This window comes from Neopsephotus bourkii, unplaced genomic scaffold, assembly GCF_033783945.1.
Source record: "Neopsephotus bourkii isolate Nb327-2 ecotype Australia unplaced genomic scaffold, CSIRO-AGI_Nbou_v1 NB_1250, whole genome shotgun sequence".
Lineage (NCBI taxonomy): Eukaryota > Metazoa > Chordata > Aves > Psittaciformes > Psittacidae > Neopsephotus > Neopsephotus bourkii.
The window spans coordinates 3638932-3660800 of NW_026901735.1; the positions used below are offsets into that span (position 1 = coordinate 3638932).

Sequence of the window (21869 nt, forward strand, 5' to 3'; positions counted from 1 at the left end):
GCAGCACCCATGGTTTAAGAGAGGGGAGGGGCGAATCCAGTGTTTCCAAGTCATTCAGGTCTGTATCCTGATTGAATAAGCAGAATTTGGAAGTTCTTAGGGTTTCTTTCGTACTACTTTCTAATTTTGAGAAGATTTCTCACAGTTTATAACAGCCAGTGTTGGGTTGGAGTACATCTGAAAACAGACTGTATTGAAGAAGAACCCTGGGCAGGAGGAAACACAGCAGCCTGAGGGCCATCCTTAAGACCAGTCTAAAGCTACATTTAGATCAGCAGATACAGCAGGATGTTGGGGGAAAAAAAGAGTGTTGAGTTCTACCCTGTTCCTAAACCTACGAACTGAATGCCTGTCAGCATTCAGAGCATGTTATGTGCATAGGTTCTGGCTTAGCCTCATCCAAAAGCAGTCAAGGACCACTCTGTGATGTTCACTGAAGTGTGCTGGCAGAAAGATTCACTTCAAAAGCTCAAGCTCACTCCAAACTGAAGCACGGATGCAAATTCGCTCTTGGCACCCGTACAGAAGACCCCTGGCAGAGCTCCTGGATGAGCTCCATTTGCCCAGCCAGGCATGCTGAACAGATCACCTGCACAGCACCTGCATGGCCAAAAGGAGAGAGGAGTTTCTACATTCAAGACCCTGATCTAGAGCCATAGCTGGGCCACAGCCCTGGAAATGCAGCATCCACACCCTCACTGTCTGGTGACTGCACAGAAGGAAGAGGGTGGCAGGCCCAGGAGGGAGCTAAACGTGCTGCCACTTCCCATCAGGCTGGATGATGAGTGTATTGGCAACTGCCGAAGGGACACCACTGACATGACAACCACCTACATCCCACAGACAAGCAAGGGAATCTCTGCGGGGCTCAGACAGGAGCTGCCAGAGCAGTGAAGGCAGCACAACCATTAACAGTCAGGCTGGTATATAAAATAAGCCAAGAAAGCAGGCTGTGGGTAAACTTGAACATGCCAGGCTGGAAATGGTGGCAGTTCCCCAGTAGGTCTGACATTCCTGTCTCAGGGCAGTGATGTCCATCAGAGGAGCAAGGCAGATACCTGAGGGCAGTAACAACTTGAGCTGCCTCATTTTAACTGACTGTGAAATGCTAGTCAGAACCTATAGACTCCCAAATCGTGCAGATGCTTTTAAAGCACTTTACCTCTGGTGCCTGTGCAAAGGACTCCTACCCCTGACAAAACAGAGCCTGCCACAGCAGAACAGCCCCTTTGATAATGCTGTACCTTGTTTCCAACTCTGTCCAGAACCGGACACTTTGGGGTTGGAAGTATTACCAGGACCCAACTCAGGGTCAAGCTGCAAGCCCTGCTATGCAGTTGCTTTCACAGAGATCCCACTGACGTCTGTACTATCCAGGAGAGGAACTCAGTCATCCTCAACAAAGGCTGACGCTGATACTCCTAAGGGAAACCAGCCTCTCAGACGTAGGTCTCTGTATGAGCCTCTTTGAACTCTGAAGTCATTCACAGAAGAAAGCAAGGCTGACAAAAGCTGCGGAGTCTTCTGAACACCTCTTCAGAGAGCAAAACTGAAAGACAGACTTCCTTTCCTGTGTCATTACACACGCACACACACACCCTGCCCCAGAACCGGAGCTTAAATCAAGTTCTTTGACACACATCAGAAACCTGGAGTGTAGAATTTCTGAGAGACCCCCAGATCCTTCAAGACAGACCTAACACAGGCAACCACCCTCAAATTGTCTAATTGCTTTCATCAATTGAAAGTAGCTTTTGATTCAAGAACAAATGCTTAGCAAGAACTTGGTGAAAATAGACATCACCTTAGGGCTGAAAAGCAGAGCAACATCCATAATTCTTTGCCTTTACAGATAAACAGACGTGCTTTTTAAGTACCTCCTGAGAAGGACATCTAAGCATTGCTCCCGTGAATAAAGCAGACAGTTCACATGACAACCAGTTCCTGCCTGCATGCAAAAGCCACACGCCAGCAAATCTAATTGAAAATAATCTGTGATCTACACTTAGCATTCTTCAGGGAAGTGCTTTTATCCCATCTTTTCCCATCTCTCCTCCTCCCCTCCAATCTTAAATGAATCACATATTGAATCACCGCAGCATGGCTGCATTTGATCATGATTTATAGGGCACTGTCTGCCTTACTCAGTATGTAGTCTTCGTAAGGGAGGAGGTATTTTGGACAGAGGAGAACGGGCTGTCAGCACTCACTAAATCATTAGCAACAGCCACTTCCTGAAGTACAGATCAATGTAAGATCAGCCTTCTAAGTGGACAGGTGCACAGAGGTGTCTTACATCAAGAGCATGCCGAGCACATAACCCAAATCCTTACTACCTGCATTAAAACGTGGCACTGAGAAGAGAAAGGCTTTACTGACAGTTGTTACTGAGTACATGGAGAAGCTACAGGCACTGCAGGAGCCGCTCAGGGAGCAGCCCCCCTGCACTGTGCTGTACCACGCTACTGTAGGTACATAGATATATACATAGTCTCTAGTTTCCTGGAGGCAATCACACAAGGCAGGCCCTTTAAGATCAATCTTCTGTCCTCGTTTGACAGCAGTTTGCAATACTGTGAGCAGCGAAACGTCCAAATCTGCAAACTCAACATGAAGTTGCAATAATGTAAGTTTTTATCGGCTCTTTTCAGTCATCAGCATTCCCCTGCCTATTGTTTCCCTGACTTCAACCTTCAGTTACCTCCATCACAAACAGGTCTATAAGCAGCAGCATGTACAGACTTCATTGTAAGTGAACACACTGATACTTGTACATACTGATCTCTAACAGTCAGGCTTAAATTGGTCGTGCACCATAAGGAAGAAACAGCTGTAGGAAACTGTCCCCAGATAGGAGCAGCTAAGGCTTGTTTATTTATTATTATTTATATTTACAATGGCCTACAGGGACAGGACAAGGGGCAATGGCTTTAACCTGACAGAGGGGAAAATTCTTCCCTGTGAGGGTGCTGAGGCACTGGCACAGGGTGCCCAGAGAAGCTGTGGCTGCCCCATCCCTGGCAGTGTTCAAGGCCAGGTTGGACACAGGGGCTTGGAGCATCCTGCTGTAGTGGAAGGTGTCCCTGCCTGCAGCAGGGGATTGGAACTGGGTGAGCTTTAAGGCCCTTTCCAACCCAAATCATTCCTTGATTCTATGATTCAGCTCTATCCTACTGAAAAAGAAGGGTAGGTAATCTGGTTGGTTTGTTCACAGCATGAAGCAATGGCAACAGATTGAATACTCAGCTCCAAGAGGCAACTTCAGACCAACTACATGACAGCTGTGGGACCACTACAAAGCTCTTCAGAGATCAGTTTTGTTTAATATACTGAACAAGGAACGTTATTAGGAGAAGGGAAACAATGGTTCTGTTTTCTCTCCCTCAGCACAGCTTTCCTGTGCCCAAGCTATTGTTTGCACTACACAGAAGCAGCACCCCAGGTGCTTCCAGGCACAAGAGAAGGCTGGTTTTTCACCTCTCTCCAAGAGGGACCATTCACTCCTGATGCAACCTGAATTGCCTCAAGGCCATTACACCAGAGATGAATTTGGCTGACTCCAATGAAGACTCTACACTGTGGTTTTTATTTGCTGAACACCACCAGAGGGCTCAGCACCGCACCATAGACACAAATAAAGGTCCTGACCTGAAAAACCCCACACGTAGAAATGACAATTTGTTGGCAAACCCTCTGATTCTATCTCTACAAATTACAGTTCTGCTTAAAACAGGCCCAGTTTTCAAGAGAAGTTACTGGTTTCATGGCAGAATCTCCTGGGAAAAACTATTCCCTGTTGCTATTTAGAAGGTCCAAGCAGACTATCAAATGGCCGTAAACTATTTATAAGGTAATAGTAGAAATATATGTATTATAAATATAAAGTAATAGTAGAAATATATGTATTATAAAGTAATAGTAAAAATATATGTATGCTTTTAAGAAATACACTTTCCATGAGAACACAGTGAGAGCTGGAAACTCTTGCAAAGTACTGATAAAACTACAGTGTCTACTTCTACTATATGTGGTTAATGGAATGAACTAAGATCTTCCTCACTGGAGTGGGGAAGTTGATTACTACTTAACCTGTAGTAACTGTCTCAATTCCATCTATTCCATTGCACTTGATTTCTGAGCAAGCTTTCCTATGAGGGAAGTTTTCATCCTGACTTCTGAGCACTGTGTGATGGATCTGACACCAACAAGACAAAAGTTGGCCCCTTGGGGTCTTGTCAGAAAGCTAATGTAAGACAAAATGCTTGTAAGCTTTGATTGAAATACTTCCTTTCTCCCAGCACCAGCTAATGATTCAGAATGGTTTTGTTAGAGTGTACATTTCACTACCTTGAAACAGATATTGTGTCAAGCAGGATTTATAGGTGATTTAACTCCCTCGTGCCTTCAAAGCAGCTTCAGCAAGCAACAAACACTGTTATAAAGAGCAGGCAATAGAGGCTGAGCCAGGGTTAAAGAGAGCATCTCTGATCACCAAACTGATGAAAAGTGGTCCAGACTGGAAATCACTGTAACTACTTGTCCTAAGCTATTGTGTTTCATATTGGAACTGCCAGAACATGTAGGATTTAGGGATGGAAATGACGGCTTACTATTGTGATTCATCACCTGGTGCTTGGAGAGAGGAAGTATTTGGATCAAAGCTTTTTCATTTTATTGCTTTAGAACAGTATTTCCACAAAAGGACAGTGGGGGAGTGGAGGAATCGTCCACAAAGGGTCAAAAAGCCCCTGAGTTCCATGCTTGGCTGCGCCAAGAACTGCTTTGCAACAGCAGGTAAATCCCTTCCCTCCTTGGTTCCTTGGTTTTCACCGTACAGCTGCCTTGCGTATTCGGAAAGAGAGATTTATGAGTGTAAGTACCTTCTCCTCTCAAGTCTCTCAAGGAAGATGAAAACCCCACCCTTTGGCTCAAAGCCTTTTGTTGCAGAGATTGGTACGGACCTGGTATGGGCCTCAGAGGGGACTGCAAGGGGAAATCCTAAAATTGAAATTGATGACTGTAACACAATCATCACCATCTACATACAAGCACTTATAGGCAGAGTACCATAAGTACTCAAAGTCAATGTGGAAGTTAGAGCAGATTTCAACATAAGAAGAGCGTAACAAGTCCCATCAAAGTCCATCTAACCCCTGATTCTGCCTCTGACCATCACCAGGTAGCTGGAGAACAATAAAGTGCCCAGGGTACATATGCAGTGATAGCTATCCATAATACTCTCCCAGCGTCTATGGATTCAGTGATTTGTGGCTTTCCTGAGCCACAAATGGTGTCTCTGCATTGAATGGTCTTGGTGGATTTTTAGTCTTGAATTTGTCACTTGATGCAAGTTAACATGCTTTCTTCTAAAGAAAGCACTGTAATATAATCTAGTGAGGTAATATAACGCAGTACAGACCAGGGGCCAGAACAACAGATGACATTTTCTGATCTTCGAATATTCAAGGTGATGTTTCAACATCTTTGCATGAAACGTGAGTGAAAGAAGCAGCTTCTGAAAGCTGAAGGCACTTAACAGGCATCACAGCCCACCAGTATCACCCATTTGCATTCACTGGAAGAGTTCTGCTCCCAGTGCCATTTCTATGAAGCCAATAAGGAGCTTGACTCAGGTGAGCAGAAACAAAAGCCCTCTCCTTTCCTGGCACAATGCATTGAGTCATACGGATTTTTAGACAATGACAGTCACAAGCAGTAAAAGCAATAAGCAGTATGCAGCTCACCCTAGAGTCATAGAATCATAGAATGGTTTGGGTTGGATAGGACCTCAAGATCATCCAGTTCCACCCCCCCTGCCATGGGCAGGGACACCTCACACTAAACCATCTCATCCAAGGCCTTGTCCAACCTGGCCTTGAACACTGTCAGGGATGGAGCATTCACAACCTCCCTGGGCAACCCATTCCAGTGCCTCACCACCCTAACAGGAAATAATTTCCTCCTTATATCCAACCTAAACTTCCCCTGTTTCAGTTTTAACCCATTACCCCTTGTCCTACCACTACAGTCCCTAATGAAGAGTCCCTCCCCAGCATCCCTATAGGCCCCCTTCAGATACTGGAAGGCTGCTATGAGGTCTCCACGCAGCCTTCTCTTCTCCAGGCTGAACAGCCCCAACTTTCTCAGCCTATCTTCATATGGGAGGTGCTCCATTCCCCTGATCATCCTCATGGCCTCCTCTGGACTTGTTCCAACGTTCCATGTCCTTTTTATGTTGAGGACACCAGAACTGCACACAATGCTCCAGGTGAGGTCTCATAAGAGCAGAGTAGAGGGGCAGGATCACCTCCTTCAACCTGCTGGTCACACTCCTTTTGATGCAGCCCAGGATTTACTCCTTATTCTTTTATGTATTGCACAGCCAATGTGAAAGATCATCTCCTCTGTCCAAAACAGCTAGCAGCAGTCATAGGCATGAATTTTAGCAGGATTTGGGCAGGATTAACATCTCTCATGTTACACTGGAAGTTTGTGACAGAAAGAGAATTTAACCTTTGAATACCAATATAACAACCTTAAACCTTCACACCTATGCCTGCGTACACTAACATCATGCTGAAGCCAACACCTCCATTAGACCCAAAGGGTGCTGAGCATGCAGTGTCCTGGTTAAGCTTGTAACAACCCTAAGTTAATGCCCCTTTGCCACGGTTCTGTCCCTTATTCAACAACTCTGCTTCCAGCTGTAGATTTCTTTCTCTTAAATATATATGTACATATGTATAAAACAAGACCAACAACTCGTGTGGTCTCAACTCCGCTCAGTAAGACACTGTATTTACCTCTTCGGCATTCCTGGAGAATGAAGACAACATTCTATCAGCATTCATCCTCCTAATCATAAGCCAAGATGAAATGTTAAGCCCTGAAGTAATAAATTTCATCCAAACTGAGAGGCATCCAATTTAATGCATTCTGTATTTAACAGAACAGTCATCTAGGAGATAAAGGAGAGTTATCATCACCAGAAAGAGATGAGGAAACATTAGCTTCGGTGCGGAGACCAAGCATGAGCAGGAGTATCGTGGCCACAGGCTGGTCTATGTGGGGACAACTGGAGGAAATTAGTATAGTTTGAACATAGGAAGGGGTTTTAAGCTGTTAAATCCTTGTGAGAATAGACTGGTTATGAGCTGGTGATCTCAAATGGATTCTTCTTTCACTTCCAAAATGAAACTGAATTCTTTTATTTCTGGAATTGATTGCTCACCAGTGGTTTACAGCAGGGGAAGTACCACATTTTGAACTCAGACCTACAACTAACATGAAGAAACGTTTCTCCACCTTTACTCATGGACACAAAACTTCACTTTCCCAACTTCCTTCAGTGTATTTCTGTTATTAATAATCATTACACCGCATTGCTGAGCTCAAGAACTCATTGTGCCAGGATTTATGTAAACACATAGTAAGATTCATAGGCCAGATTAAGGGCCACAAGCGATGATTTAGATCATTCAGTCCTGGCCTCTTGTTTAACACAGGGTGGTTTTTCTACACGGATCCCACTAACTTATGTCTGGTTTGAGTACATTTAATAACAAATATAGAAAAGTAATTCATTCTTGAAGAAGAAACCATTCCTCATGGAGAACCCGCTCCTCCCCTTGACAGTCTGATATACTTCCCTCTAGCTGATGTTATAGTTTAACAATATCCTACTTCTCATTTGAACTTTGCTGAGGTCAGTTCTAAATCCCAGTGCTTCCCTGTTACACTTTCTTTGGAGAAATCAAAGCACTTTTAACACTGGTATTTTCTATGCAGAGCAGCTTTAACTATTTCCCCCGCCCCATAATTTATTTGAGGTTCTTATCAAAACATAGAACACAGCAGGGCTTGTGCTGTAAATAGAAACAGTCCACCCTCAGCTAATATTCATCACTGAATTTAATGGCTATCACTGATTTAGATCATGTGGAACTCTGGCCCATATAAACATATGGATCTAGAGAGGGACAAGGTCTGATACACTGTGTTTCTATAAACTGAAGTTACTGCCACCAGGCAAAAGAGAGTTACAGGCTTACATAAACGTGTGTGTGTGTATAAGAAGATGTATGTCCATGTCATTTAAATGAAGATCTAGTAAACTGGGGTATTGTCATATAGATTAATTCATAACTGCTTTACAGCACAATCCAGTCTGGATCCCATTGCAGTTAACAGGAAAGCTATCACTTTGCTGCACATTTCAAACAGAAATCCTTTCCCTGTTTTCCTTCTCCTGCAGTCATTAGGATTGCATTCACCAGTGCGGAAGCTCTCCAACCTTACACACACTGCAAATGTTAGCCACTGGTAACTGAGCTCAAGCTAACTGGGAAATGGGTCTTAAGACACACAAGGAGCTCTTGGTGAGGTATATCTCACATGGGACATCACGGCATGAATTTGATTATTAAACCTTTCTCCCCCCAAGTCAGAAGCAGATCATTGAGCTGTTTCTCCTCTCGCTTACACCCACAAATACAAACTAAGTCAGTCTCACACGGATCAACTATAACTCAATTTTCATTGAATTCTGAAAAACACACAGTGCACCCCTCCTTCTCACAGCTCGGAGAATGAGCATCCAGAGTGCAAAACCTACTCAGGGGCAAGCTGTTCAACTGGAAATGTCTCCTGAACTTCACATTCATGGAAGGTCACTCGTTGAAACGGTGGCACACTACACCCCCAGATCAGGCTGAGATGTTTAAAAAGCTACTCCCACAGGGAGCAGGGAATTTGGGTTGGCAGAATTCCCAGAACGAGCCGAGGGCAGGCACAGAAAGGCTGCATGAGGCCAAAGCAGCAGTGAGCTTGACCCAAAGGTCTCCCTTTTGTGCTCAGCATCACCATGGATTCCTATTCCTGCCTTGCTGCAATAATCAGAGGGTGTTTAGCTCTTGACTTCAGTTTGAGAGCCCTGGAATTGGACTGCTTCCTTCCATCCCAGGTATGGGCAACCACGCGTTATACTCACTTCTCTCTCCTGCATGTGGACACAAGTATTATCGGACCTTGTGCATACCTGTAATAGGGTATCGATCTCCAATGGAGAAGCAGAGAGGTTTTAAATGCCACCAGATGTTAAATTGCAAGCCTTGCTACCAGACTTTGGGCTCCTAAAATGAGTTCTGCTGCAGGGACTGGAAAAGGTTGTGTAGCAAACAAACCTTGGGGTTTTCATAAAAGCACTACCCTTACTATGGTGTTGTGGAGCAATCCTCACCCTCTACTCTGTCCCATAACCATCACCAGCAATGAGGTCTGCTTGAAAAGCTGGGTATGGTGGGCACTTTCACCCAAATCTCTTCTTTCTTGATGTGCTCCGTGCCATGTTGTGGGTTTAGTTGCTGTGGTGATTGATTTGTGTTTAATGAGCTCATGTTATTGGTTGAGATTTTTGTGGGGTGAGTCATGCAGGTTTCATTGGGTAAAATCCACATGGAGATACTGCCATGTAGATCAGCCCCAGATTAGCTGAGAACTCCAGCTTCAACTCACCTCTTCGAACATTCCCAGGTGAAGTCAACTTTCTGATGAGGAAGATAATTGTCTGCAAAGTAAATACTCCTTTCATAATGCATCTATTGTACTGCTGACGGTGATGACGCGGCGGCAGCAGCCAGGTTTAATTTAACATGACTTAACTATCAAGCGATCCCAGTGATATCACAGAAGCCTGTTAGATGAAAATAACACCATTCACATTTGCATGTACATGTGCAAGGAAAAGAAAGGGGGAAAAAGAAACCAGCTGCTCCTGGGCTGACAGCCATTGGAACCAGAGGAGCTCCTGTACCATGGAAATGCAAAGACTACACTGAGCATAACCCAATGGTTCTGGTCCAAAGAACAGAACACTTGATTGGGAAATCAAGAAACCTACTTCTGAGGCCAAATTTTATCACTCTTTGGCAAATTACTTCACCCTTTCATGCTTCGATCTGTCTGTTGGAAGGGGATAGGAGTACTGAACTGCTCTGAATAGTGCTTTGAAAACTGGCTGTGAAGAGAAATACATAAGCTAGATTTTGATATATTTGTGTTTGGAGCTTTTCATTACTTTGCATTTACTTTCAGTGTCTGGGCCAGCCTAGCTGCTTGTCCTATTGCTATGGGTTAGGTATCGTTTGAAGTAAACAACATAGCTCAAACTGCAGGGGAGGCAGGACATGGTTCCAGGTTTAGATGTCATTAAGTTAAGCGGATGTTTGATTGACCAAGGTTGCCAACTCCTTCATGGAACAAACCACATACTTTAGAGGCCACCTGACACTGAAGGCAGCTACATGTTTCCTAACAAGAGCTTCCTTGTCCATTTAGTGACCCAACCTTATTACCCTACACCAGAGCCTGCTACAGGCCTTCTTAAAATCCACCTTCTGTCTGAGTTTTGGATGTGACAATTCCTGTCCTGAAGAGCTAACAAACTATAAATATGTAATTGAATAAACATATAATTAGTTACCTAAATAAGAAAGCATCCAGCTGCCTAGACCTGGGCCATGTAGAAGCTTGTGGTAAAGCAAGACTTCAACCTCAGTCACAGAATCATAGAATCACAGAATGGTTTGGGTTGGAAAGGACCTTAAGATCATCCAGTTCCAACCCCCCTGCCGTGAGCAGGGCCACCTCACACTAAACCATCTCACCCAAGGCTCTGTCCAACCTGGCCTTGAACACTGCCAGGGATGGAGCATTCACAACTTCCCTGGGCAACCCATTCCAGTGCCTCAGCACTCTCACAGGAAAGAACTTCTTCCTTAGATCCAATCTAAACTTCCCCTGTTTAAGTTTGAACCCATCACCCCTTGTCCTGCCACTACAGTCCCTAATGAAGAGTCCCTCCCCAGCATCCCTATAGGCCCCCTTCAGATACTGAACGGCTGCTATGAGGTCTAGCTATGAGGTCCCCTGGGTATCTTTCTCTGGCCAGCCTTCCTGCTGGAGTGGGGCCAGAGAAGGGCAATGGAGCTGGAGCAGGGCCTGGAGCCCAAGTGTGATGGGGAACGGCTGAGGGACCTGGGGGGTTCAGATGGAGAAAAGAAGGCTCAGGGGGGACCTGGTCGCTGCCTACAACTGCCTGACAGGAGGATGGAGCCAGGAGGGGCTGGGCTTTGCTCCTAAGGAACAAGGGATGGGACAAGAGGAAACGGCCTCAAGCTGCACTAGGGCAGGTTTAGATGGAGCTGAGGAACAATTCCTGCCCCAGAGGGTGCTCAGGCATTGGAACAGGCTGCCCAGGGCAGGGCTGCAGTCACCGTCCCTGCAAGTGTTCACACACCATGGAGACGAGGCCTCAGTGCCATGGGTTAGTGGTGGCCTTGGCAGGGCTGGGAACGGTTGGACGGGATGATCTTGAAGGCCTTATCCAACCTGATTCTATGATTGCTCACAGTTGTGAACCACGGCTTTGCAGGGCACAGCAGATACTCCTGTAATCGCTGAAGCAGCTTGTTTCTAGCTCCATTTTTCAGTACTACTTTTTATAATCACATTGCGAGCCCAAGGGTAACTCAGTGCCAAAGAGCTTCTAATTACATAGTAACAGTAGCAATTGCATAACCCCATCCCAGCTCCCTGCAACAGCTCAGCTCCGCCGCCGCCAACAGAATGTCACATTTTTCCATGCTTTAAGTATCTCTTTTCACTCACGCTGCAGCCAATTGCTTTTAATGTTGCAGAAAAGAAGGGGAAAATGCCGGGATTAAACCTCCACAAACCCTAATAACGTGTTTACAATAGTCTTCAGGTTCATTCTTAACCACGAGGTCTATGACCTCCGAGTAAATTATACTCTACTGGAAAGGTTTAGCTGCTGTTCCAGCTCCACTGTAAACATGTAAACTTGAGCCATCTGTGCTCTGTTAATATTTCCTGTAAAGCCTATCACTGCCCCGATCTGCTGCTTCAATTGGCGGCACAAAAAGTCATTGTGTGCTAATTTTTCCCAAGGGCACTTGATGCACTTTATTAAATAGAGTTGGGGTTGGGTTATTTTTTTTCCCCTTTCCTCATTAAGGCCTTTCCACAACAATAAAACTGTATTTTGGGTACCCAGGCCAGCAGGCATTGTGCTGGTCTGGATGACAAAACCATCCCATGCTATGCTTTTACCAAAGAACAATATGGAAGGGAAGAAAACAGACAAAGACGTCGCAACCTTCTCTCTCCGTATGCCCGTGGGGAAAGTATCTTGAAGGGAGTACAGAAGAGGACGGGAAGAATTTGTCCAAACAGCCCAGAAACAGACAAAGGATCAGATTCCTTCTGAAGCATCAATATTTGCTGGGTCATACACCTTGAATTGCTGTTAACTGCTGGAGTTTGGACTGTGCAAAGGGGAACTAAAATGCCAAGTGGGATCAGACCCATGGTTCGCCTGGTCCAGCATCCTGTTTCTGAGAGTCACAGACCAGATGATTCACAGGGAAATGCAAGAAACCCTTCTGCAGGAGCACTAAGATTTCAAGGCCTTTATAAAGTCTTTATTTTATTATATCCCCTATTAGCCTGTCCTGACCTTTAGTTTCTCCTCCTCTTCTCCTCCTTGCCATCATCCTAAAACCTGTTTAATAGATTGCTCTGACTGTAGAAGCTGTTGCAAAAGACCAAAGCAGGGACTGAGTATAGAGAAAAGAGCGTGGGATTTTTTTGGTTGTTTTATACACTTAAATAACACCATGTCAGAATAAGTGACTCCCAAAACCCAGTATAGGATAAATGAGAAGCATACACAGAATAATCTTTGTCGAAGGTCTCCTATTATTTCATTTTAAAGCCGTTGACTGTTTTTAAAGTGTGCAGAGTGCATCTTTTAACTTACTTTTTGGTGATTTGCCCTATAATCATGGTAAAACAGTCTGATAATAAACATGAGGGATTTTTTGGCCATGTTGGTTTCAGCAGATTCCTTGAGTTTAAGGTCAGAATTGTGATCCTGCACTTTGACCACTCAAAAATAACTGTTTACTATTTTTCTCCTCCAAAAAGCCATCTTTATTCCCCTTAAACCCATCACCGCCCCACACCACAGACTCGCTATCGACGGCTTTAACATACCTCTGCTCCGAAAGCTGTGCCAGGAGAGGAGGCCGGAGCAGGTGTTCAAATACTAAGCACTAGTCAACCGCCCATAAATTTAATCTGACATGCTGATCAGCAAATGCTGGGCAAGACAATTGAGCCAAGTGGGGCACTTTGAAGCTGAAATCACAGCTGAAAGGGGAGGGAGCTTCCTAGCAACAAAAATGCACCCAGGCCTTGCAGCTGAAACGTGTGTGCCGCAGAGCACCTCGTGGATGCGCAGGGCGAGGAGGGGTTTTTAGGGGGGGAAGGGAGGCTTAAAGCTTTGAATTTGTCATTTTCTTTCTCAACTGGCTTTTAGTTCTGATCCCGAGCAAGAAGAAAGGGGTCCTTGTTTGATAAGAAGGGATGATAACCTGCGCCCAAGCCAATAAAAGGGATTAACCCGAGACTGAAGGCTCAATACTGGGTTCTGGCCGATGCATGGTTCAATTAGACTAAAAGCTGTCCTCCAGCATTAAGGCAAGTTACCTTCATTTTCAGCTTCAGTGAAACAGAGCCCAGATGACAGGATAGGCAAACAAGGACTTTTTCACTTTTCACAATTGCTTTCATCCTGCATTGCCAATATTATTAGACTTTAAAGAAACTGGGAAATCAGAGGAGTGTTCAAAGTAGGTGGTCTCTGGGTATTCATTACATCCGGGCACACAAGGCTGGATAACGCGTTTGCCGAGCGCTGCAATGTGGCTTGCAGTTCATTTCTTCAGTTCATTTTCATTTTCACCTAATAAAATCAATTTTCAACCCAAAGTGATGGCCTACAGATATGGCTTTAGAAGTGCAGGATGTAAACACTTCAGACAGCCCTGCACCTCCAGCAACACCGAGCTCCCCAAAGAAGGGAGCCTGTTCCTCCAAGGCAGCCTGCTTTTATCCCATGCACCTGGGGGAATCATGAAGAGCAGGGTCTGGCTCTTTTCAGCAGCAGGGGTCAAAATCCTTTCAAAAAACAGGAAAAAGAAGTCAGGATCACGATGAACTTTTCACACAGATGGAAACAGAGGCACAGAGGCTCAGCTAAGGTCATCCCTGGCCGGATGGCAGAGCTGCGAATAGCCAGGCACAGGTCCAAAGCACCACTCTCTGCTCTCACCCAGCTACCCAGGTCTGAACACAGCAAGAGAGACTAATCAGCTGATTTACATCTTAGACTTTCATTTTTGTTTTAACCATGGACTAAACAGAACGAACAGGGACTAAACAGCTTTGGTCTGAAGCACCGGAAGCCTGTTTATGGGCAAGATGAGCAACTCTTCTGCTATTTCCCTGATAAATAAAGCTTGGAGAGGATTCCTGTAACTATAATCTCTCTATATATATGCTACCAAAGAGTTCTTCAGTTCTGCTTTGTACAAGAAAGTAAAACAGAAAGTTTGAACTGCCCCAGAGGTCACGAAAGAGCACACAGGGCTGGGATGGGGAAGGGCAGAGAGGGAGACAGCAACCTATATAAATTGCCTTCTCCTAAACAAGCTGGAAATAGGCCTTTCATTTGAACATAGTAGCAGCAACAACAACAACAAAGCCTGAAAAGCTGTGAAAATACTCTCCCAGCACAAGTTCAACATGAAAGCCAACCAAAAGAGGTTTTCCCAAGCACAGGCTTGAGCTACTTGCACTGAAGCCATAGCAGGAGTGGGGCGACTGGGTGAGATTACAGAATCATAGAATAGAATCCCAGACTGGTTTGGGTTGGAAGGGACCTTAAAGCTCACCCCGTTTCGGCCCCTTGCCATGGGCAGGGACACCTTCCACTAGAGCAGCTTGCTCCAAGCCCCTTTGTCCAACCTGGCCTTGAGCACTGCCAGGGATGGGGCAGCCACAGCTGCTCTGGACACAGCGCTTCAGCAGCCTCACAGGGAAGAGCTTCTGCTCAGAGCTCATCCCAATCTCCCCTCTGTCAGTTTAAACCCATTCTCCATTGTCCTGTCACTACAGACCCTTGTAAAAAGTCCCTCTCCACATTTCTTGTAGCCTCCATTAGGTTTTAGAAGACTGTTATAAGGTCTCCTTGGAGCATTGCTGCTGAGTAACACTGAGGGCCATGAAAACTGCTAGTACCATCATGGTAAACAGCCTTGTCACTGCTTTGTAATGATACAGGTGAGGGGTGGCAAGGATTAGATGAATACAACACCCTTGTAAGCACTAAAACCAGCTCAGAAGGGACAGTTGCTTGTAAAGAATTAGATCAACAGAGGGAAAACTCAGGTATCTCATTTGATGGGGGCTGCACTGACCATTCCTGGAAAAGCAGTAGTTGGAGAACTTAAGACTGAGCACAACTGGAGTGCTTCCCACTCACGGTTCTGTAGAATGATTGTGTGGCAAAGATCCAAATTCTTGATATGCAGGAAAAACATGTTGGAAACTTCCAGCCATGCTGATAGCCCAGGGCAGCCTGTTTGCTTGGGTTTCCTCGGTGTACACAGAACCACCACACAACAGCTCAAGGACTGTCCAAGTAAGACTGCCAAAAGAAACAAGTACTTTTTTTTACCCATATCATTCCAGAAATTCCTTTTCCCTTGGCCTGCAAGCGGAACAAACATCCTATTTGCCAGAGCATCCCCACCGCCACAGGCAGGACTCGGGTCTTCCATATGAATCAGCGGTCACCCTGCCCTGGGCAAAGGTTGCTGACTGCAGTGTGTGGGAAACAGGAAAAGCAGCTGAAAACGAAGTTGTGGGACTGCCTGTTTCATTCAGGCGAGAAGAGGAATTTCTGAAATGCTGATTATTTTATTTCCCTAACTCTTAAAACAAATGGAAGTGTGAAAATTTGATGGAGCAGCGTTGTTTTTAGAGCCTATCATGTAAACAGTGCTGAGATTGGAGCAGTACAGTTTAACCTTAAGCTGGGTAGTGGTCAGAGCAGAAAGGTCACCCCATCCAGAGCTGACCCCCATTGAAATCTATTTTGGTACCTTTGACTTTCTCCTTCCCAAGTGTTACAACAAACCACAGCTTAACCCCTCTCCAAGGTGGTTTGATTTCACATACCCATCAAGCACAGCACTCCAGCCAGCGAGCTGCTAACCCAGAGCAGCCTTTTGACTGTGTGACACAGGACTGAGTGAGCCCCTTCTGTCCCACTGCAGCACACAGTGATGGGGCAGATGTCACTAGGCAGGCTCTGCTCCTGGGTGCCAGCAGCCCTGTTTACTGGCAGTGCATCACTTTATAAGAAGACCTGGGCTGCTTGTGTAAAGCTTATTAGGAGGGTAAGAGAGATATGCCTAGCAGGGGAGCTGGGTGTAGCATGATCCTACTCTGCTGGGAAAGTTGATCTGCAGAGTCATGAACAGGTCCCCAGCACAAGAGGGATGTGGAAACGTTCAAGCAAGTCCAGAGGAGACCACAAAGACGCTCAGAGGGCTGGAGCAGCTCTCCTATGGAGACAGGTTGAGAGAGCTGGGCTGGTTCAGCCTGGAGAAGAGAAGGCTCAGGGGAGACCTCAGAGCAGCTCCCAGTGCCTAAAGGAGAATAGAAGAAAGCAAGAGAGAGACGTTTTACAAAAGCACGTAGTGACAGGACAAGGGGCAGTGGCTTTAACCTGACAGAGGGGAGACTGGGATGAGATATTGAGAAGTTCTTCCCTATGAGGGTGCTGAGGTGCTGGCAGTGTTCAAGTGCAGGTGGGCTGCACCATTCACCACCACCCCTCTGTACCTTCAGATTGAACTTTTTAGCTAAGTATCTGAAGTATCTCATACTATGTAGCCTTTGGCCATGAATTTGGGTCTTAAATCATTAACAGCGTGTTTAATTCCATTTTGCTATCTAAACCTCAATATGACATGAACATTTGCATCGTGTCTAAGACACCATCCTAAATCAGTGATAGTGACGCTTTTCCCATAACTTACCTAAGGATTAATCTTTCAGAGGGGTAAAGTAGGTAGATGAGCCAGAGGGTGCTGCAATAATAATGTACACTACAAAACTGCTGTAAAGTGCTTCAGAGCTATTTACTATACAGAAACACAAGGCTTAGACACAAATTAATCAACCTGATTGCCACGACTACCGAATCAAAGTGGGAACAAGAGAAGCTGCTATTTAAATGACCATTAACAGCCAAAAGCCCCATGCAACTGGTAGCAAGCAGGAGAAGTCTAATATTCCTTCCTAATTTGACAATCTGTGACCTGTGGCCACAGCAATGTGTTCCAACAGTATTTTAGTGGCAGGGACACAAATCATAGCGTGACCTTCTTCACATTCACAGCTTTCTGAGGGATCATATAACCTGAAGCAAAGGTACAAAGGTTAAGTGCAACGATGCTGCAAACATGATCTTGGGTCTCAGTGGACACCCACAGAAATACTCCAGTCTTTCAATCTCTGTCTCTCACAGATTCCCCCACACCCCAGTGCTTTAAAGCTTCTCCAGCAGCTTTAAATTCCTATTACTATTAGAGATGACAACTTTTTCCACCAACAAAGCATTGCTAAATTAATCTGAGCTCTTTAAAAGTCTCCCCACATGAAGAATCTGGCCTTGGGTGTTGTTTGTGAACAGGGTTTTCTGTTCTGAAGAGTTTTCTGTTCAGGGCTAGATTTGTTACATCTGAATAGCAATAAGTGTGCCTGATTTCAGGGCTGCAAATCTGTCCTCTCATTTGGATTTTAAATCAACACTAGTTAGTGTTTTAGTATTGTTACTGCCTGGCCTGCTGTCACGCAGCCTAATTCTTCAATCCCCTAAAGGGCTGATGGATGAAATCACCCATGTTATAAATACTGTACTTAAGTGCAAACACCAGGATGACCTTTCATATGAGAGTCAGAAGTGACCTCTACATTTCTTTGCGTTGTCAAACATTCACAAGATACAGGACTAATAGGCACGCTAATGCCCAAGGAAGAAAGTGAGAACTTCAAGCTCTTCTTAATGGAGTTAAAACACATTCTTTTGAGAGAAAAAAACAAGAAGTCTCTGAGAATGTGGCCTTTCACTAACACAAACAGTTTCAAAGAGTGGTCGTGGCACAGAAGCACTGACTGGAAAATCACAAAATCTGTATAAGAACTGTTGTCATAGTGGATTTCCCATAGGGATTATTTTAATCTAGGGAAGCCATTAAAGACATTGGCTTGTCTGGAGGATCTCAACCTGGTTTTTTTCCTTCCCCCTCTCCAGACACATACATCAAACTCTATTGGGCTGTCAGGTTATCTCCAGTTCTCCAGGGCTTGCTGGAAAATCTGGGACAGTATTAAAGGGAAACCATTTGACGGTCTTGTGAACTGCTAAGAGTTATCAGTATTAAGGCGTTAATAATGCCATAATCTGGGGCTGATAATTATTCCCCCATTGGTAACGCACTTTAGCTGCTTAGCACATGGCAGCTCTGATGCACACCAGATTCAGTGCAAAGGTCTGGGGGGAACTGTCCTAAGGAAACTAAAATCCCCCAGGATTTCAAAGCCCAAACATGCACGGCACACAGAAAGGCAAGGAAAGGAAAGTGTTATGTACTACAGGTTTAGAGCAACAGATATGCTGAGAAGGAAGCAATAGAGCAAAATAAATCAGTCCAAACATTCACTGTGTGGTTTGAGTCTCTCAGTTTGCACATTTACACACTGCTTATTTACAATATCTTTTCTAAAACCATTTGATATTGTCACCAAGTTTCAGATAAGATGCATTTTTCCTCATACTGTACACACAGAGTTAGTCAATTCATATGGAGTCCCTTCCCAAAACTGATCTTTCTGATCCTTTTTTTCTAACTGCTCTTAAACTGATCCAAAGGAAGGGGCTGAACAAACCCCACCAAAGCTGGCAGGAAACTTTCCATCATCCACCTGATGGGCACCAGAACAATTTAGGAGAGATGCCCATGAGCATTCATTGTAGACTAAGGCAGAATCAACAAAGTCAGCAACGCACCTAAGGATGTTGTAAATGCCCATCCCTGGCAGCGTCCAAGGCCAGGCTGGATGGGGCTTGGAGCAACCTGGTCTAGTGGAAGGTGTCCCTGCCCATGGGAAGGGGTTAGAACTGCATGAGCTTTAAGGTCCTTTCCAACCCAAACCATTCCATGATTCTATGTTTGCCTTGCTGCCAGTGAGTAAAGGGAAGCTGCCCCTCGTCACCCAGCAAATGAGGGAGAACACAAAAGACCTGAAGGTGTCAAAGGCTCATTCAGCTTAATGCAGTTGGGAGCAGCAGTCCTGCTGGTCCTGGGGTGTGCCCTCCGGCATGTATTCAGGCATTCAAACCTTCTGCATATGAGATAGATACAGATGTAAAAGCTGTCACTAAATCCAGGTTAAACAAAGAAAATAAGGCCAGAAGAGCAAAACAATTCCAAACCTGAACTTTCCACCCACAGTATTAACCCAGCCCCATTATATGTCCCGTGTGTTGTAAAGCATAGATGAAATAATAAATGGTAACACATTACATTTAACAAGGAAAACTGAACTGGAAAATGCCTCCTAGTCTCACTCTGTGTACGTGTACCACGGGTTAGTGATACAAGACACAGATTTCAGACTCTCCCTGCTATCAACTTTGGACTCTGCAGCTTTCACGTTATTCTAGCACTGCTTTTTTGCAGTTATTTAAAGCATTGGGGGATTTCTAACAACTGCAAATCCAGTGATATATCCAGACTGCTTTCCAGCAAATCCAGAAAAACAAGACTTCTTTCATTCATTGTAAATATATGATGTTCTAGGGATCGACACATAAGGAAACTCTGATGGAGGCACCAGTAACTGAAACATCTTTAACTCCAGCAGCCTTCACCCAGGCAGCATCACCAGATCAAGGCATCTTGCATTTGGTACCAAATTCATTGGTGGAAATTCAGCTCCTCCATGAACGTTCACCCATGTTGGAGCTCCAGGAAGGGCTGGAAAAGCACTTACACAATATGGGAACAGGATAGTGGAAGACAATAGAAGACACAGGCAATTGAATCTATTTAGTCACAGCTTGCCAACGGTCATGGGAAGTCCATAGGAGCCACTGAAGCAGCACATTTTTCTGCTTCTGGTATTGGTGGCTTCTAAGGCTTCTAATAGAAGAGCTCGAGTGGAGCTCAGCTGAAACCCTTTAAGATACCATTGAAATCAAAGCAAATGGTGTTAAAGGTATACATAGGCTAGTCAGATATAGGTTGTAACCCTTTCCCATGTAGATCTGCTTAAAAGTATTTTTGCTTTATTCACTCATCACATTCAAGAACGGTTTCAAACCTCTGGCTCAGAGGTGCACATTGAATCAGTGTGCACTGAGCCTCCTAGCCAAGGATTCCCATCCTTGCACAGAGGCGAAATCCCTCACTACACATTCCCGGCACTTCACCATGGTCTTCCATATGACTTTACCTATGTGGCACATCACAGGAGCTATGCAACTGCAGTATCTTAGCAGGTTCCTGATCCAAGTTGGGGATCAGAATAACCCCACACCTCATGAGAAGTGAAACACTCCTGGCCCAGCTCTATTAAAACAGCCTTCTCCTTTCAAGAGCGGCAGGCACGCAAGTGCCTCCATCCTACAAGATTCTATGACATTTAATCTCCTCAGTGTCAATGGTGCTTTTGAAATGGGCCTCCACCATTAGATACTTTTGAGAATGTCATCCTTCATCTTTAAAGCTGCTGTGACCACACACAGTCACCAGTTTCATGAGCCAGGATATTCTGCAGACATCAATTACGCTGCTCTCTTTCCTTTCTCAGGGCTACAAAACAAATCTGATGCTTCAGAAAGTTCTCAGAATGCAAAAGTTCCATTAAAACATGCGGAGGAAAGATGTATTTTATTCATGTTCTCATAATTCAAAACCCTCCCAGACTCCCCAAAAAATTCACCTTAGGGCTAACACTGAGCATGGAAAAACTCAGAGCAAAAAAGAATTTGAGAAAGCTATTAGCAAAGAGTTATTAGCCAAGAGCAGGGGTTAGAACTCAGCCTTAACAACTGCCTTTGCTATTGTAACTACTGTAATAAGTTTTACACACAGGGGCTGCACAGCAAATTAATCTTCCTACGGCATTACAGGCAAACTTAGCAACACCATGTTTGTGTGCTCTGACTTACACCTTGCCACCTCAGCCCCATCTAACACAGCACTGGTTTGGCACACAAGTAAATGACTCCTATATGGGTTTAGCTCTTTGTTGTCCTTCCCAGACATGCGTGAAACAACTCATTTAGCTCTAAGGCAGTTTACAGAAGCTTTGCTGTTTCTTATAGGCATTATCTGTTTTCCAGCATGGCCACAGTAGAACAATACTAATGTATACCAACAACACGGAGAATTGTGGTGATGCTGCTTGGAAGATTATCTTGGTTAAAGGAACACAGCAGCCACCATACACATACGATCGGACATCCCTGAAAGGATCCCCACTGACTTCAACCACTTTGTGTAAGACCTTCAGCCTGCATCTAGGAGCAGCCTATCCCCACTGTATCAGAGAAAGGGGGAATGAGTAGTCCAGACGCCTGTGGATGCTACATGGGGGCTCAGAAAAGCTCTGTTCAATTCTCCACTTGATGCCATCCCTATGTGACTTTAGGCAAATCACTTCTGCCTAAAAGCTTTGCAGAATAAGTTTGAAGTATACCCACAAATTATCCAAGTGTTGATTTTCATAAAATCATAGAGTCAATCACAGAGTGGTTTAGGTTGGAAGGGACCCTAAAGCTCTCTCAGGTCCAACCCCCTGCCACGGGCAGGGACACCTTCCACTAGAGCAGCTTGCTCCAAGCCCCTGTGTCCGACCTGGCCTTGAAC

The 21869-nt window shown here is 44.9% G+C and overlaps 1 long non-coding RNA gene across 1 annotated transcript in view; it reads left to right on the top strand.

Annotated features, from left to right (window-relative positions):
* The first annotated feature begins 19128 nt into the window (after positions 1–19128).
* The window catches only part of LOC133218437 (uncharacterized), an 84719-nt gene continuing 81978 nt past the window's right edge, over positions 19129–21869 (top strand). The window contains exon 1 of the long non-coding RNA XR_009727156.1: positions 19129–19164. This is a non-coding gene — a long non-coding RNA (uncharacterized LOC133218437). The remainder of the gene's footprint in view (positions 19165–21869) is intronic.